The following is an 18786-nucleotide window of genomic DNA, read 5'->3' on the forward strand; positions in this document are numbered from 1 at the left end:
CTCTCATATTGTTTTATATTGTTTTATGCTCAGTACCTCTTTTAAGAAAAAACAACAAGGAAGTAAAACCAAAGACAGGCAGCCCGGTGCCCGGCCTGAAACCAGGCCTGGGCCTGCCTGGCCTAAACCCAGTAGTTAAAAATCAACTCATAACTTAAAAACCAATGTTATTCATAGATTCCAGACATTGTATAGAAGAACATTGTGAAGCTCCCTGCCCTGTTCTGTTTCTCTCTGACCACCGGTGCATGCAGCCCCTGTCACATACTGCCTGCCTGCTCAAATCAATCACAACCCATTCGTGTGAAATCTTTAGTGTTGTGAGCCCTTAAAAGGGACAGAAATTGTGTATTCGGGGAGCTTGGATTTTAAGGCAGTAGCTTGCCGACGCTCCCAGCTGAATAAAGCCCTTCCTTCTACAATGTCTCAGTGTCCGAGAGGTTTTGTCTGTGGCTCGTCCTACGACGTTTCTTGGTTCCCTGACCAGGAAATGAGGTGACTGACAGACGGCCAAGGCAGCCCCTTAGGCGGCTTAGGCCTGCCCTGTGGAGCATCCCTGCGGGGTCTCCAGCCAGCCTGAGTGACGTGATCCAAAGAGCGCTCCTAGGTAGGCAATTGCTCCAGTGGAATGCCTCGCCAGAGCAGCATGTAGCAGGTCCCCATGGAGGATTAACACAGTGGCTGAACACCAGGAAGGAACTGGCACTTGGAGTCCAGACATCTAAAACTTGGTAAGACTAGTCTTTGGAACTTGCCCCACTCCATCTGAGTGGAAGCATGGCCTGATCACCTACAGCATGCCTGCATTGACACTTTTGTTCTGGTTTTGACTTGACTTAAATTGTGTGATACTTTGGTTTTGGTTTTGACCTGGCTTGGATTTCTGGATACTCTGATTTTAGTTTTGATTTTGGTTTGGTGTAAACTGCAAAAGTGTGTGTGTGCCCTTTTCACCTGTTTTTTGTTTTGTGGTGTGCATGTGGTGTGAGTGTGGTGTTTTGTCTCAAAGAAGCATGGGTCAGGCAAAAATAAGCCCACCCCACTAGGAACTATGTTAAAAAAAATAAAAATTTCAAGAAAGAATTTAAGGGAGATTATGATGTTACTGTGACCCCAGGAAAACTTAGAACTTTGTGTGAAATAGACTGGCCAGCATCAGAGGTGGGTTGGTCATCAGAAGGAAGCCTGGACACGTACCTTATTTCAAAGGTATGACACAGGGTAACCTGTAAGCCAAGGCACCCAGACCAGTTTCCGTACATAGACAGTTACAGCTGGTTTTAGACCCCCTTCCCCCCACAGTAGTTAAGAGAACAGCAGTATAAGCAGCTGGCAGAGGCAAGGAAAGACCAGCAGAGAAAAAAGAAAAAAAAGAGGCCATCTATACCAATTCTAAGTTAATTTAGACTAAACAAGGTCTTATTAATAGCAAAGGATAATTGAAATCCCAAACTTACAAGGTTTTCAACAAAAGTGAAGTTTGCTAAAAGTTAACAGTGTAACATGTATTATGGTAACTTCTAATCTTGTGGCCTTAGTCAGTCTAGTCCAAAGGCATAAAGAAAGTTTGCTTTAAAAAAACGAATGGTTATCTTCAAAAAAAAAAAGGGAGGGGGAGGGGAGGCAGAATTTATGTAAAAATAGTGTTATATGGTAAATTCTTGTCCTGAAATAAATTAACTGGTTGTTTAAAGAAAAAGAAATGTTTGTAATAAGTCAGAAAGTTGAGACATGTTGAAGAATTGTTGGCAAAAGTCGTGAAAGAAAAAATGTTACAAAAACATTTATGCAAAAAATGTTGTATAATTTAAAAGTAATAAGGCCTCCTGAGTACTATTGAAGAAACAGTTTATGTGCAAGGTGTATAAAAATAGTAAAATATACCTTTAGTTAAAAGATTTTAAGGAGGCATAAGAACGTGGATTTTTACCAACATTAAAAGGTTAAAAAAATTATTGTTTTGAAAGTTTAAGCAAGTTTTAAAATGTTAATTGTAAAGAAAGTTCTGTGTATAAACATATTAGCTAAAGGTAAAAAGGTATCATCCAGTTTTTCTGTGAACTGGACATTAAAGTAAAAATGCAACAGGTTTTTCTTAAAGCATCAACCTGCTCTTTAACAAAAATTATAAAAGGTTAAAAAGAGTCTATAAAATCTTACCTTATGGTCAAACATGAAAAATTGGATAAATATGTCTGCAAGGTTTTATTAAAATTAAGTTTTACATTAATAACACACTAATATAAAGGTACAATTTAGCTTATCTGGTATAAAAGTCATACAAGAAGCATTATTAAATATAAAATGGTGTTTAACTTTCTTTGGTCTAAAAACTAACAAAAATAGGTACTAAAGGAAACATTCCTTTTACTAGAGGATCATAGAAGTTAAAAACTTAAAACAAACTTTGGCAATTAAGACAGCATACCAAGATGCAAATGCCTGGTTGAAATGGATCAATATTCCATCTGCACGTTAAACAAAAGCAATTGTTATGCTTGTGCACATGGCAGGCCAGAGGCCCTGACTGTCCCCCTTCCACTAAGGTGGTCCTCCAGTCGACCAGGCATGGGCTGCATGGTAGCTCTTTTCCAGGATTCTACAGCCTGGAGTAATAAGTCATGCCAAGCTCTCTCTGCTCTATCCTGAAGTCTCTGCGGGTCAGCCCCCGAAGGCCATCCAGCTTCCGTCTCCCAACACTAAGTTCACTTCATGTCTCTCATGGCAGGGAGGAGACTTAGCATTCCTTGGAGACCTGAAGCAATGCAGTGAGCTTAAGAATTTTCAAGAGCTTATCAATCAGACAGCCATTGTTCATCCCCGAGCAGATGTGTGGTGGTATTGTGGTGGACCTTTACTGGGCACTCTGCTGAATAACTGGAGTGGCACTTGTGCTTTAGTCCATTTGGCTATCCCTTTCACCCTGGAATTTCGTCAACCAGAGGAAGAAAAAAATAAAATAAAATAAGACATCGTAAAGTGAGAGAAGCCCCTTATAGGTCTTTCAACTCTCACATCTATTTAGATGCAATTGAAGCCCCGCAAGGAATACCAGATCAATTTAAAGCGTGAAATCAAATAGTTACAAGATTTAAATCAATATCTTGGTAGATGACAGTCAATAAAAATGTAGATTGGATAAACTACATCTATTACAACCAACAGCAATGAGCTTTTCATGAGTTAAAAAGAAAAATTCATGTTGGCCCCAGCCCTGAGGCTACCTGACCTGACAAAACTCTTTACACTCTATGTGTCAGAAAGAGAAAAAATGACAGTTGGAGTTTTAACCCAGACTGTAGGGCCCTGGCCAAGGCCAGTGGCCTTCTCTCAAAACAACTAGATGGGATTTCTAAAGCCTGGCCCCAATGTCCAAGGGCCCTGGCAGCAATGGCACTGTTAGCACAAGAAGCAAATAAGCTAACTCTTAGGCAAAACCTAAAGTCCCCCCATGCTGCAGTGATTTTAATAAATACCAAAGGACACCATTAGCTAATGAATGCTAGACTAACTAGATACCAAAGCTTTCTCTGTGAAAATCCCCGCGTAACCATTGAAGTTTGCAACACCCTAAACCCTGCCACCTTACTCCTGGTATCAGAGAGCCCAGTTAAACATAACTCTGTAGAAGTATTGGACTCAATTTATTCTCGTAGGCCCAACCACCGAGACCACCCTTAAACATCAGTAGACTGGGAGCTGTACGTGGATGGGAGCAGCTTCGCCAACCCCTGCAAAGTGACTCTAAAGAAGACGACAAGCCCTGCTCCAGTCACACCGGGAAGCTGACTGGTCCAAACATGGCCAAAGCATGAGGAAACTCATCGAGAGACTCATTTTCCTTAAAATTTGGACTTGTACAGTAAGGACTTCAACTGACCTTCCTCAGACTGAGAACTGTTTCCAGTATATACATCAAGTCACTGAGGTAGGACAAAAGATTGCTACAGTCCTATTATTTTATGGTTATTATAAGTGTACCAGGACTCTAAAAGAAACTTGTTTGTATAATGCTATTGTATCCAAGGTATGCAGCCCAGGAAATATCCAACCTGATGCATGTTATGACCCATTTTAAGCCTCCCATGATCACAGTTTTTAAAATAAAATTGAGGACTGGCTCTTTTCTAGGTGACACAAGTAAAGTAATAGCTAGAGAAGAAGAAAGAGGGGTCCCCAAAAATGTAACCTTAAAATTTGATGCCTGTGCTGCTATTAATAGTAAACAGCATGGGATAGGATGTGGTTCTCTAGATTGGGAAAAAAGTTACACATCAGAAAATAAGTACATCTGTCAAAAATCATATTTATGTGAGATGTGTCAATACTGGTCTTGTGTCATTTAGGCTACTTAAAAAGAAGATAAAAAAGATCCTGTTTGGTTCCAAAAAGGAAAAATCAGCCCCTCCTGCACGAGTGGGAGCTGCAACCTTTTAAAATTGATAATCTCAAACCCCTCAAACCCAAAGTGAAATAAAGAAAAATATGTAACATTAGGCATTGATGGAAAAGAACTAGATCCTAGTGTAAGCATCCTAATAAAAGGAGAGGTTCAAAAATGCTCTCCAGAACCAATATTTCAGACTTTCTATGATGAACTAAATGTGCCAGTACCTGAGATTCCAGGAAAAACTAAAAATTTGTTTTTGCAATTAGCCGAACATGTAGCCCAGTCTCTACAAGTCACCTCACGTTATGTTTGTGGAGAAACTGTAATAGATCAATGGTCATAAGAAGCCCAAGAATTAGTGCCTACAGACCCAGTTCCTGATGAATTCCCAGCCCAAAAAAATCACCCTGATCATCTCTAGGTTCTAAAAGTCTCAATTATTGGACAGTATTGCATAGCTAGAGAAGGAAAAGGATTAACTCATCCCGTAGGGTGGCTTAGTTGTCTTAGGCAAAAGCTGTATAATGGTACCACAAAAACAGTTACATGGTGGAGTTCCAATTACACAGAAATAAATCAATTCAGTAAATTTCCAAAGTTGCAGAGTGTTTGGGCCCACCCAGAATTCCACTGGGACTGGACGGCCCCCACCGCGTTATACTGGATATGTAGACACAGAGCTTATGCTAAGTTGCCTGATTAGTGGACAGGTAGCTGTGTAATTGGCACCATTAAGCCATCTTTCTTCTTACTGCCCATAAAAACAGGTGAACTTCTAGGCTTCCTAGTCTATGCTTCCCGTGAAAAACGAAGCATAGCCATAGGTGATTAGAAAATAATTAATGGCCCCCTGAAAGAATCATACAATACTATAGACCCGCCACTTAGGCACAAGATGGCTCATGAGGATATCGAACCCCCATCTACATGCTCAACCGAATCATATGGTTACAAGCTGTTTTAGAAATAATTTACTAATAAAACTGGTCAAGCCTTGACTGTTCTTGCCCGGCAAGAGACTCTGATGAGAAATTTTATCTATCAAAATAGACTAGCTCTTGACTACTTGCTAGCAGCTGAAGGAGAAGTTTGTAAAACATTTAACCTTACTAATTGTTGCCTACACATAGATGATCAAGGGCAAGTAGTTAAAAATATAGTTAAAGATACAACAAAACTGTCACCTGTACCCGTGCAAGTGTGGCATGGACTCAGTCCAGGAGCCATGTTTGGAAATTGGTTCCCAGCAATAAAAAAATTTAAAACTCTTACAATAAGAGTAATAATAGTAATAGAAACCTGCTTACTGCTCCCTTGTCTGATACTCGTATTTCTCCAAATGATAAAAAACTTTGTTGCCACCTTAGTTCACCAAAATGCTTCAGTACAAGCATACTATATAGATCACTGTCAATCTATTGCACAAAAAGACATAAGTAGCAAAAATAAGAGTCAGAACTCCCACTAATAAAAAGTGAGAGTCTCAAAGGGGGGAAATGAGGGAAGAGAGAGACCCTCTCATATTGTTTTATATTGTTTTATACTCAGTACTTGTTTTAAGAAAAAGCAACAAGAGAGTAAAACCAAAGACAGGCAGCCCAGCACCAGGCCCAAAACCAGGCCTGGGCCTGCCTGGCCTAAATCCAGTAGTTAAAAATCAACTCATAACTTAGAAACTGATGTTATTCATAGATTCCAGACATTGTATAGAAGAACATTGTGAAACTTCCTGCCCTGTTCTGTTTCTCTCTGACCACCAGTGCATGCAGCCCCTGTCACGTACCACCTGCTTGCTCAAATCAATCATGACCCTTTCATGTGAAATCTTTAGTGTTGTGAGCCCTTAAAAGGGACAGAAATTGAGTATTCGGGGAGCTTGGATTTTAAGGCAGTAGCTTGCCGATGCTCCCAACTGAATAAAGCCCTTCTTTCTACAACTCAGTGTCTGAGAGGTTTTGTCTGCAGCTCGTCTTGCTATAAAACCAGCTCTGCTCATCCTTCCAGCCCCAGCTCAAGAATCTCCCTGCCTTGAAGCCTTCCCTGGCCCCTGGTACAGGTAGTGTTAATGCGTGCTATGATCTTTACTTCAGCCTGCTCTTTCCCACTGGATGGTGAGCTCCTGGAGACTCAAGACCTGAGCCCAGGGCAAATGATGGGCAGGATCCCTGTGGGTAGGGGCAGGCCATGTGGGCCTGTTGCACCTTTATACCTGGTTGGGCCTCTCTGGTCAGCTGTGAGCAGTGCAGAGCTCTGCAATGTCTTGGGTGTGCTGAAGGTCCACTGTGACACCTGCCCACCTGGCCCCAGGAAGCTGTCATCCGGGAGGTCAGACTTGGGCAAGAGGAGGAAACCCAGCCCAATGCCTAGAGGATATAAGAATTGAGGAGCATGCAAATTCTCTTCCAGCAATGAGAATGCTAGGATGTGTGGGAGGTTGTTTCCATGTTGTTGAGCATGGGTTGGGGATTGTTCCTGGCTGAAGAAAAAATGTGAATTTTGGCCGGATGTGGTGGCTCACGCCTGTAATACCAGCACTTTGGGAGGCTGAGGTGGGTGGATCACGAGGTCAGGAATTTGAGACCAGCCTGACCAACATGGTAAAACCCCATCTCTACTAAAAATACAAAAATTAGCCAGGCATGGTGGTGCGTGCCTGTAATCCCAGCTAGTCAGGAAGCTGAGGCAGGAGAATTGTTTGAACTCAGGAGGCAGAGTTTGCAGTGAGCCAAGATGATGCCACTGCACTCCAGCCTGGGCAACAAAGTGAGACTCCATCTCAAAAAAAAAAAAAAAAAGAAAAAGAAAAAATATGAATTTTGTGTCATGCACAGAACTGCGTTTGCCCTTGCAATGTGGTGCCCACCTGTCCTTTGCCTTAATAAGGATGAGCTTCTTTTTTTTTTTTTTTGAGATGGAGTTTGACTCTTGTTGCCCAGGCTAGAATGCAATGGCACAGTCCCAGCTCACCACCACCTCCGCCTCCTGGGTTCAATCGATTCTCCTGCCTCAGCCTCCCAAGTAGCTGGGATTACAGGCATGCCCCACCATGCCTGGCTAATTCTGTATTTTTAGTAGAGACAGAGTTTCTCCATGTTGGTCAAGCTGGTCTCGAACTCCCGACCTCAGGTGATCCGCCCTCCTCGGCCTCCCAAAGTGCTAGGATTACAGGTGTGAGCCACAGCACTCGGCCTAAGGATGAACTTCTAACCAAAAAATCTGATGCTGGTTCCTAGCTTGAAGGACATATGGGAAGATGCCAGTACCTGGTTCAACACTTCAGGATCTCCCTGGTTCCTGGAAGGCAATTCAGACTGCCCACTGCCAGATACTGGCCAATGGTGCACTTCACTGGCTTTCTCTTTTTGTCGCAGATTAGAGAAGCAATTTGGACCACATGCTCAGGCTGCTCAGTGGGCAAATCAATGGCAGGAGACATTTTGATGGGCCGCCTTCATGCTTTTATGCATTTGCAAAAACTAAAATTGATCCACATAAATAAACTGGTTTCTTTGAACTATACATCATGATGTCAGTTAGCTGCCTGGCCCCAGAGAGACTCTCTTTGCAGGCTGTGCTCTGAGTCCTGATGTCTGTGCGAAGTGGACAGCAGCCACAACAGAGGATGGGGGCAGGAAGACCCCAGGAGTCTACCAGGGACAATTGCAGAGCTGGAGCCCAGGAGAGGCTTGAGGGCAAGGAAGAGGTGGGGTTCCTCTTGAGGCTGCGTTGCTAGCTAGGACACTGCTCTTATTTGGAATGCCTGCTATGGGTTAATAAACTCAGCAACATTCCCTAACGGTGCTTCCTAAGGTTAGAATTACATCCATGTTCCATATCAAGGATCAGCAACACGATTTTATTTTTCTCAGGGCTCATTTGAGGGTGTTGTCATGAGTTCTCTGGGCAGCAACACACCTTCAGCTGGCACTCACCTGTTACCTGTTTTTTGTTGAAATAGTTCCTTGTTGCTTTTGGCAAATCATCATCAGAGGGGAAAAGAACAAGCTAGCTGATAGAGTTCAGGGACTAGGCCAACTCTTAAAGCTGACTGTAATCGCTTAGCAGTGGTGCAGGAATTAGGGGCAGACTCTGAGGTTAGTGAAGAGAAAGATACATCTGGATCCACTGATCAACCGAACCAGGTCTTTGGTCATTTTCTCAAGATCCCTCAACCACTCAGCCATGGAGTCAGAAAGACTTTAGGTTCTCAACACAGCTCTTCTTCTCACTGAAGAACAGAGACTAAGGGCACTAGTCTCTGCTAAGAGCAGGAAGAATTTCCTATCTCAGGGGCTCTCTTCCTTCCCTACTCACACATACAATTCACAGATTTGCAGGTTTTCCTAGGACCATATATTTCTAAGGAAGAAAAGATTCAGATGTCAAAATTCTACCTGATTTTAAAACACTTACAGAAAAATGAAGCAATCCATGCCACATTAATTTAAATAACCCAGGGCATAAAGTGTAAGTTCTGCCTCAACTCCACTCCCCAGGGACAATCACTGTTCACAGATTTTCACCTGCTTTTAACATTTCAAAGAGAGCTGTCAAATTCTTGCTTTATAAAAGGAAGAAACACCTCGGGCTCTTTAGAAAATTCAAAATCTCATGTTGAGCTGAGAAAGGTGAAAATGAGAGGCATTTTAACAGCAACACTTGTTAGTTTTGAGCATAAGCAGTTTTGGTACAAAAAATACTCAAATTTGAGGCTTTAGATGATTTCCAAAGGTGGTTTTGAAAACTTGCCTGCCTTCCTGAGTAGAAAAGTTCCCCAGAGACACACCTAACACACTGGGGAATTTGTAAGGAAGACATTTTTTTTTTTTTTCTATTTAATTTGTAATTTCTAAGACCAGTTAGGAAATTGCCTGGGGCTTCTCCACCCTTTACTGGCAAACCACTTTGGGCATGAGTCCCACACTTCACTCCCAGTCACCACACTCTTCTTTCAAAAGTGTTTTATAGAACCCAACATTGATCAGAAATGACTCTCCCACCTTATTTACTTAGCAAACTGCAGCTCAGCTTATAATGAAGGGAGGCACCGGGCCTGGGCACCATTCTTTGCTTGTCCCCTCATTTAATTATCTCCCCACTTCAGGGAGACAGGTATTTACTTGTTACCTTACTCAACAGGGAAAGGGAACCTTCCCTTCACTCCATAAAAAAGGTTATGGGAATTTTTCAACTGGAACCAGATCTGTCTGACTCCGAAGTTTCTTTCCAGAGTTCCGTGAGAGCTCATGCACAACTGAGAATAACTCACAACATTGATGTTCAGTGTACACACACTCACCACAACCTGTACCAAAACCCAATAGTTTCCTCTATTTTTACAGTTAGTCTGAACTTCCTTGTAAGTCTCCAGCCTACCGCCTCTGGGCACCCTGCTGCTGAGGTCAAGGCTGGTATGTCTGTCGGGTATCTGTTCCCTCAAACCCCGATCCTTTTGAGGACACCCTTGGCTCTCGTGGGTGCTGTGAATTTTCCCATTGTTCATCAACAAAAAGAGTAAAACTCTGTATATTTGAAGAGATTTATTCTGAGCCAAATATGAGTTAGCAACAGCACATGACACAGCCCCAGGAAATCCTGAGAATATGTGTCCAGGGTAGTTGGGCTACAGCTTGGTTTCATACATTTTAGGGATGTAGCAGGAAGACCCGCAGAAAAAACCCCTCAGACACCGAGTTAAAGAAGGAAGCAGTTTATTCGGCTGGGAGTATCGGCAAGACTCCTGTCTCGAGCCGAGCTCCCCGAGTAAACAATTCCTGTCCCTTTTAAGGGCTCACAACTCTAAAGGGTTCCATGTGAGAGGGTGGTGATTGATTGAGCAAGCAGTGGGGATGTGACTGGGGGATGCATACACAGGTAATTAGAACGGAACAGAACAGGACAGGGATCTTCACAGTGCTTTTTTATGCAAATAACGGGTCAGGGGTTGATCTTTAACTACCAGGCCCAGGGTTTGGTGCCATTCTTTATTCCTTTATTTTCTTAATAAACTTGCTTTCACTTTGCTCTGTGGACTCACTTGGAATTCTTTCTTGCATGATGTCCAAGAATCCTCTCTTGGAGTCTGGATTGGGACCCCCTTCCAGTAATAGTTGTGTACGGAAAGGTGGGACAATTAGAAGGGGTGGTGGTTCCAGGTCATAGGTGGAGACCTGGGATCAATTGAAAGGAATGTCTGGGTTAAGATACCAGGTTGTGGAGACCAAGGTTCTTATTTTGCAGATGAAGTCTCCAGGTGGCTGGCTTCGGAGCTCTTGTCAGACCTACAAAGGCACCAGACTCTTAGTTAATTCTCTCCTGGATCAGGGAGAAGACCTGGAAAGGGTGGGGGATTCTCTACAGAATGTAGATTTTCCTCACAAGAGACAGCTTTGCAGAACCATTTCAAAATACGTCAAAGAAGTATATGTTGGGGTAAAATATTTCAATTTCCTTCAGGGCTTGCTATCTGTCATGTGATACTACACTAGAGTCAGGCTGGAATTTGGTATCTTATTGCTATAAAAAGTCTGTTTTATTAATATTAAGATCTCTGTTTTAATTTTTGTTGGTTTGTTTGTTTGTTTTTTAAGACGGAGTTTCACTCTGTCCCCCAGGCTGGAGTGCAGTGGCACGATCTCAGCTCACTGCAAGCCCCGCCTCCCAGGTTCATGCCATTCTCCTGCCTCAGTCTCCTGAGTAGCTGGGATTACAGGTGCCCGCCACCACACCTGGCTAATTTTTCTATTTTTAGTAGATACAGGGTTTCACCATGTTAGCCAGGATGGTCTCGATCTCCTGACCTTGTGATCCACCTGCCTCGGCCTCCCAAAGTGCTGGGATTTGTTTTAATGTTAATATTGTTTAGTTGTGCCTGAATTCCAAAGGAGGAGAGTATAATGAGGCATATCCGATCTCTTCTTCTCATCATGGCCTGAACTAATTTTTTCAGGTTTACTCTGGAATTCCCTTGGCCAAGAGGAAGGGAGTCCATCAGTCAGTTGAGGGGCTTATAATATTATTCAGGGTTTACATTGCTTCTTGTCTCCCTGTACCCTGGGTTGATCTGTCCACCATAGCATTGGTGGTAGGGCTACCCTGCCTCACTATGGCAGCAGCTAGCAGGCCTGCAGGCTCCTCTACAGGGAATGTGCTGAAATGTCATGATCTCCACTATGCCACAAAGATGAGACTAGAAGGCAATGTCTTTCATTCTCCCATGGCCACTCTAGGTTGGTGTTGAAGCATGTGTGAAACCAGTCCCTGGGCCCTTGATAGGCATACCCCCTTCATGTTTGGCCTTGCTCTCTCTCTCTCTGGAGTTTCTGTCTTTTGCCCCCACCCCTTCATAGCCAGCCCAAGTTTCAGCCTAAAGTGGGGGACTCAGGACCCTTGTATTTGGTGTCTTTCTACCTCCCCTACACTTGTTAAAAAAGCACAGGCTCTACAGCCACATGATCCATGCTCTAACCAGCACTCTCCTATGTTTTAGCTGTGTGACCTGCACAAGTTGCTCATTTTCTCTGTGCCTTTGTTATTTTCGATGTAAAATAGTAGATACAGCTGGAGAGGAACAGATTCACAGGATGAGAGTGTAATGTTAAAAGTGCCATGCAATACGAACATAATTTTTTATTATTTTAGGTGGCCAATTTTCAGAAATGGGGTACACAGCTTTCCTTTCCTTTCTCAATTTTTTTTATCCCCCATGTTTATTATAATTGAGTATTACAATAGTTAAGGATAAAAGGCTTTTACTTTTTTGAGACAGGGTCTCCTCTGGCTATGTTGCTCATGCTGCAGTACTGTGCCTATTCACAGGTGCAATAATATTATGTGCTCTGCAGCCTCAAACTTGTAAACCAAAAGTGAATTCTAAGCCCCACCCCCAACCAACTGAGTGCACTCCTCCTCTGGGCCAAGGGCATTCTAAAGTAAAACCTGAAACACTAGTTCAGCCATGATGGGAATCGGTGAGAAGATGGGCCTCATTACCCCCTCCTCCCTTTGGAGTTCAGGCACAGCTGACCAGCATTAACATTAAAATAGAGACCTGAAGACTGACAAAAGACTCTTTGTAGCAATATTACAGCTAGCAGGCCCCGATAAAAATATGTATTTTACCTCCGAAATGTATTTCTTTGACATATTCTGAAATGGCCCTGCAAAGCTGTCTCGAGGGGAAAATCAACATTCTGTAAAGTTGATTTTCATCCTTTTCCAGGTCTTTTTCTGGATCCAGGAGAGAATTAACTAAGAGTCTAATACCCAGTCTGATAAGAAGAATTTATAATTGATTCTCTCTGAAGCCTGCTACCCGGAGGCTTCATCTGCATAAGAAGAACCTTGGTCTCCACAACCTCTTATCTTAACCCACACAATCCCTTCAATTGATTGTAGATCTTTAGATAAACTTTCAACCAATTGCTATTCAGAAAATCTTTGAATCCACCTATGACCTGGAAGCCCCCCAGCCCTTTGAGTTGTCCCACCTTTCCGTACTGAACCAATATACATCTTACCTGCATTCTATTGAAGTCTTAGGTCTCCCTAAAATGTACAAAACCAAGCTATAGCCCAACCACCTTGAGCACATGTTCTCACGATCTCCTGGGTTCTGTCATGGGCCATCATCATGCATATTTGGCTTAGAATAAATCTCTTCAAATATTTTACAGAGTTGGACTCTTTTCATCAACAAACTCTTGGGCTCAAGTGATCTTCCCACCTTAGCTTCCCAGGCAGCTGGAACTATAGGCACACACCATCGTACCTAACTATGGATAAAAGAGTTTAGAACACTCAACTAACAAGGCCATTCTGACCCTGAAATTCTAGTGAAATTGAACTTAACACTGATCCAAAATGTAATACTATTCCCCAGGATTTCTTTTTTTTTAAACTTCTGGATCTTTTTGGTTAACCTCATAACCACTGGCTTAGATTTCCAGTTTCTGCAGAATTCCATTATTTAATTTATAATATGATAATGAAGTATATTTTAAAAATTATTTTATTTTTTGATAAATTATAATATATATTATTATGGCAGACACAGTGATGTTATATGTACATAGTGTGGAATCATGGAATCAAACTAATTACCATATCCATCACATCATTTATAACATCTCCTCATTTCCCCCCACCCACCAGCCCCTGGTAACCACCACTCTACTCTCCGCTTCTATGAGTTTTAGATCCCACATGGAAATGAAAACATGCATTTTTTGTCTTTCTGTACCTGGCTTATTTCTCTTAACATAAGGTCCTCCAGGTTCATCCTTGTTGTTGCTAGTAACAGAATTTCATTCTTTTTAAAGGCATTTTTTGAGTGGCATTCCATTGTGTATATATAGCACATTTTCCTTATCTATTCATCTGTTAACGGACAGTTAGCTTGATTCCATATCTTGGCTATCATGAATAGTGCTGTGATAAACATAGGAGTACAGATATCTCTTCAAGATACTGATTTCATTCCCCTACAATATATAGCCAGTAGTGGGATTGCTGATCTTCCTTTTTCAACAGCAATCTGTCTCCAAAAAATACCCAACCTCCCACTTGTGCTCAAGGATAGCTGATACTGCTTTAATGGGGAATGACTATTTTTCTTGCCACAATTTGAGGCAAAGGAAGCACACACACTGAAATTTAGGTCCAAATAACTGATCCTAGGCCCACATCCAAGTGCAGATTTTGACAGAGAAAGGTGAGAGGACAAACAGAGCAAGTGCGAGGAGGAACTCGGGCAGGAGGGAGGGAGGTTGTGTAGAAAGGAGAATTAGCAGTGCCAAAGCTTTCCTCTTTTGCCAGTGCTTAGAGCTGGAAAACTGCAGGTAGGGCTGGGATGGATCCTGTTTGTCAGCGTCTGTTCTGTACTTTGCAATTTGACAGCAGGCTTCCCAGCAGACATGTGTCACCTTGCCTCCGCATTTTCACCCCCACACCTAGCACCCCCAGGAAAGGGCAGGGACGTGGGAGGTGCAGCTAGGGCCATGTACTCCAGGGTAAACTTCAACCTCACAGAAGGAGCCAGGCTAGAAGGACCCTGAAGGCCCTGGGTTCAGTTCCACAGGGTGGAGAGACTGTCTGCTTTCCTGGGCCATTCCACTAGTTCCAAGATCTGGAAAGCTCCTTGTAAAGTGTTTCCATAATTTTCATTTTCTCCCATGTGTCCTTTGCTTTTTACAAAATTACTTAAGGGCAGCTATAATATACTAAAAAATATACCAAAAGCCCCATTTTCTCATCAAATGCCCATTTTTTTCTGCCACTCAGAATTAATAACAGTGAAAGTCTTGTCATAATTTCTCCAACTTCTTTTTAAATAACTGCTCTATTTAAATGAGGAAGGCAATCATGCTTGTATCTTCTGAGAAACAGTGTGGTTAAGGGTGGCGTCATTTTATTGTCACACAACAGAGTCCTGAAGGACATTTTATAGCTTTTCAAGAATACCACATTTTTCTCAGGGTCTTGCAGGCAGAGAAGGTTGGGTTCTCTGCAAAGCAGGTCAGGAACTCCCCATGATGCTACACATGTGAGCCGGGCCAGATATTCCCCTTTCCACAAAGTACCAACCCTTCTGGGCTGGCGCGTGTGGACTCAAATGTCCCTATATGCACTCCTCATATTTGCCTCCTTCCTCTGAACTCCTGTGGCAATTAGTCTGAATAAACCTCTTGTAGTTTCTGGATAATGATTTTATAATTACCTTGATTCATTTAAGTGTGTGTTGCTATTTCTTATCATTTAACTACTCTCTTACTAGAGTGTCTAACAAATGTTGATTTAATATCTTAAAACAGTGGCTTCTAATGATCAACATTCCCCACCCACAGTAAAGGCTTCTGCCTCCAGCACTGCCTTCTCTCACTAGAATTAGATCCTCCTAGCAACTGCCCACTCCCACTGCCCATTGGATGCTGTCTTCTAGAACGATGGGTTTCCAGCCATTCATCCTTGTGTTTCCCCACATCTGGTGCTAACAGTTCATTCCCTCAAGGTGTACCAAATGGAATGAACCTATTAAATCCCTAACTCTACTAACAGATCATACCAAACCAGTAACGTGCCCTCTCTTAACTTTCATTTATATTCCTGTTTGGGAGTCATTCTGTGTTGCTGACCTCAGTCCGTTCAGCCTGCATACTTAAAAGTACGTAACTGGGCCTTCTCTCTTCCTCCCCCCACCCCACCATGTGAGGACACAGCAAGAAGGCTGCCATCTACAAGCTAGAAAGTGATCTTTGACTGAGTGTGGTGGCTCACGCCTGTAATCCCAGCACCTCGGTCTCAGAAAAGTAAAAGTGATCCGTTTTCACCAAAAACAGAACATGCTGGCACCTTGGACTTGGATTTCTAGCCTCCAGAACTGTAAGAAAATAAATTTTTGTTGTTTAAAAAAAAAAAAAAAGAAAAGAAAAAGAAACCTTCAAAAAAGTACATAACTGGGTGGGGTGAGCTTGTTTGTACTTCAGAAGATCCCCTCTGAATCATAAGTAATAATTAGTTACTGAGGTCATTTATCAAAAGACAATGCTTTCGATATCTGTTCTTACAGGACAGTATTACAAAATCATGGGAAAAAGAAAACCACTGGAAAATTTTTTCCATTTTAAAATGCCACTGACTTTAAGACATGATAGTTTTTTTTTTTGTTTTGTTTTTGTTTTTGTTTTTTTTTTTTGAGACTGAGTCTCGCTCTGTCACCCAGGCTGGAGTGCAGTGGCGCGATCTCGGCTCACCGCAAGCTCCGCCTCCCGGGTTCACGCCATTCTCCTGCCTCAGCCTCTCCGAGTAGCTGGGACTACAGGCGCCCGCCACCACGCCCGGCTAATTTTTTGTATTTTTAGTAGAGACGGGGTTTCACCATGGTCTCGATCTCCTGACCTCGTGATCCGCCCGCCTCGGCCTCCCAAAGTGCTGGGATTACAAGCGTGAGCCACCGCGCCCGGCCACATGATAGTTTTAAAAAAATATCCTGAAATAGAATATGCACTTCAGAAATGAAATGCAAAAAATGCTGTATCTTAGAAATGAGATAATTCAACTACTAAGCAAATAAAACAAACCTGTAACATTCCTCCAATGAGATGGCCATGGGCCTGTTTTCTCTGTTGACTGTGTAAAAACACTCTGGGCACATAGGTGAGAAAATCCATGTCAGGCATATGGAGGGTTAACTTGGAGGAATGATGGCCCACTGACACCACACCTGTGGGTCATCATGCCGCTTTTACAAATTGCCCAGTGGAAAGCATAAATTGAATGTTTAAAAACTACTAAACTTGTGTATATGGTTATGAGGAAAAATGTCCATTCAGTCCTGCCAGAACACATTAATTTTTTCTCTTGAGTGTAGCCATGGGGATCCCTGCACTTCTACTATCTGTATCCAGTGAGGCTGCAACAACCTCACCAGCCATCAAGCTCTCTATGGAAGGTGGAAGGTTGAGAGAAGTCCCCTAAGAAGAGTGACATTGCGCTGGGTGACTCAGGCTGACGTAAGCCACAAACAAGGCAGGGCAGGATGCTGACGCTGAGGGGAAGAGCTTGTGCAAGGCCTCCCCTCATGCTAACTGGGCAGCAGCCCATGAGATGTGGGCCAGAATGGTCCTTATGATTCTCCTCCCCCACCAGTCTTTTATTTAGGTTCATTTTTGCTTGTGGCAAAAAATACTCTCTTCATGATTCTCAAATGTCAATGAATTGAATGTTCACCGTCCATCTTCCTGAACCACTTCACAAAAGAATCTTAAAGGCGGAAAGTCCTCAAGGTCGTAGCTTTCTAATCTATTCCAGGAAAATCATTTCCCTTTTGTGCTAGTTAAAAATGGAATGCATTTAGGAAGGATTTCGTCTTATTGATTAAATTGACCTTAAAAAATGATTTGATTTGTAGCTCGGAGTGAACCTGGCAACACAAAAAAGGACTATTTTGTACCGTAAGAAATGGATGTGAGGAAGGCATGATGATTTCCATTATCCTTCACTGAGGTCAATTTTTTTCGCAAAAAACTAAAATGTTCCTGTTCTATTTCCTTTAATTTACTCAGAATACTGATTCCTAAGATTTTAAGAGTGACTTACACTTTAATAGAATCTCAACCTATTTAATTTGTATAGCGCTTTTGTAATTCTCAAGCAAAATTTTACTTTTTCAACTTTACTTTGGATTCATGGAATACATGTGCAGGTTGTTACCTGTGTATATTGCGTGATGCTGAGGTTTGGAGTACCAATGATCCCATCACCCAGATACCGAGTATAGTGTCCAATAGTTTTTCAACCCTTGCCCCCTCCTTCCTCTAGGAATCCCCGGTGTCATTGTTACCATCTTTACGTCCATGAGTAGCCAATGTTTCGCTCCCATTTGTGAGAACATGGGGCATTTGGTTTTTTGTTCCTGGGTTAATTTGTTGTTTTAACAGGATAATGGCCTCCAGCTAACTTTATAAGGGCAAGATTGCTTTCTTTTATATGGCTGTGTCAAACACGATTTTAGATCTATCATCTATCTTCCCAGCATAATTGGTTAGGGAGTTTGTCTCATAATTCTTCCCAGCCGTATGACCTTGTGCAAAGATCAAACTTTGGGCAAAGAGTTCAATTCAAACATCAGCTATTACTAGTGTAGCTGGGCCATCCTACCCCACTGGAATTATACAAGTCTTGGGTATCACTCAGTTTTAGTACCTTTAACCTGGACACATCCTACCCAGATACAATTTCAAGGCAAACATGCTTGCCTGTCTTCCTAGGTTTTTTTTTTTTTTTTTTTTTTTTTGCCCAGCAGGAGTGCAGTGGCACAATCGCAGCTTCAAAATGCTAGGCTTAAGCAATCCTCCTCAGTAGCTGGGACTACAGGCATGCGCCACTGCACCCTGCTGATTTTTAAATTTTTGGTAGAGATGGGTTTTTTTTGTTGTGCAGATTGGTCTTGAACTCCTGGGCTCAAGCAATCCTCCTGCCTCAGCCTCCCAAAGTGTTGGGGTTAGAGGCATGAGCCACCACGCCTGGAGGTTTTAACATGTTAAGCAAAGCACACACCCACAGCAAGTGGAAAATCCAGCTTCAAGAGAATTTCCATTTCTTACCATCTTTTTCCACTTTGTCCATCTCTCCCTGCAACCCTCCCCCATCAAGCATCCATTGTATGAAATGCCGATACTACCTTTTTCTGTGCACTTTACCTACTATTCTTACTCTTGAAAATTTCCTCCTGGGCCATCTTAGAATCTTATTATTCAGTCGGCATTTCCATTTTGCTTACCTTTCTGTGACACTCATCCAATGGCTTATGGCCGTGTTTACACGGATTTGATATGCTTTAGAAGGCAATTACTTTTATTCATCATTGTCTCCCCTGGGCCCAGCTAGCATAGCACCTG

This window comes from Symphalangus syndactylus, chromosome 4, assembly GCF_028878055.3.
Source record: "Symphalangus syndactylus isolate Jambi chromosome 4, NHGRI_mSymSyn1-v2.1_pri, whole genome shotgun sequence".
In the NCBI taxonomy this organism is placed as follows: Eukaryota; Metazoa; Chordata; class Mammalia; order Primates; family Hylobatidae; genus Symphalangus; species Symphalangus syndactylus.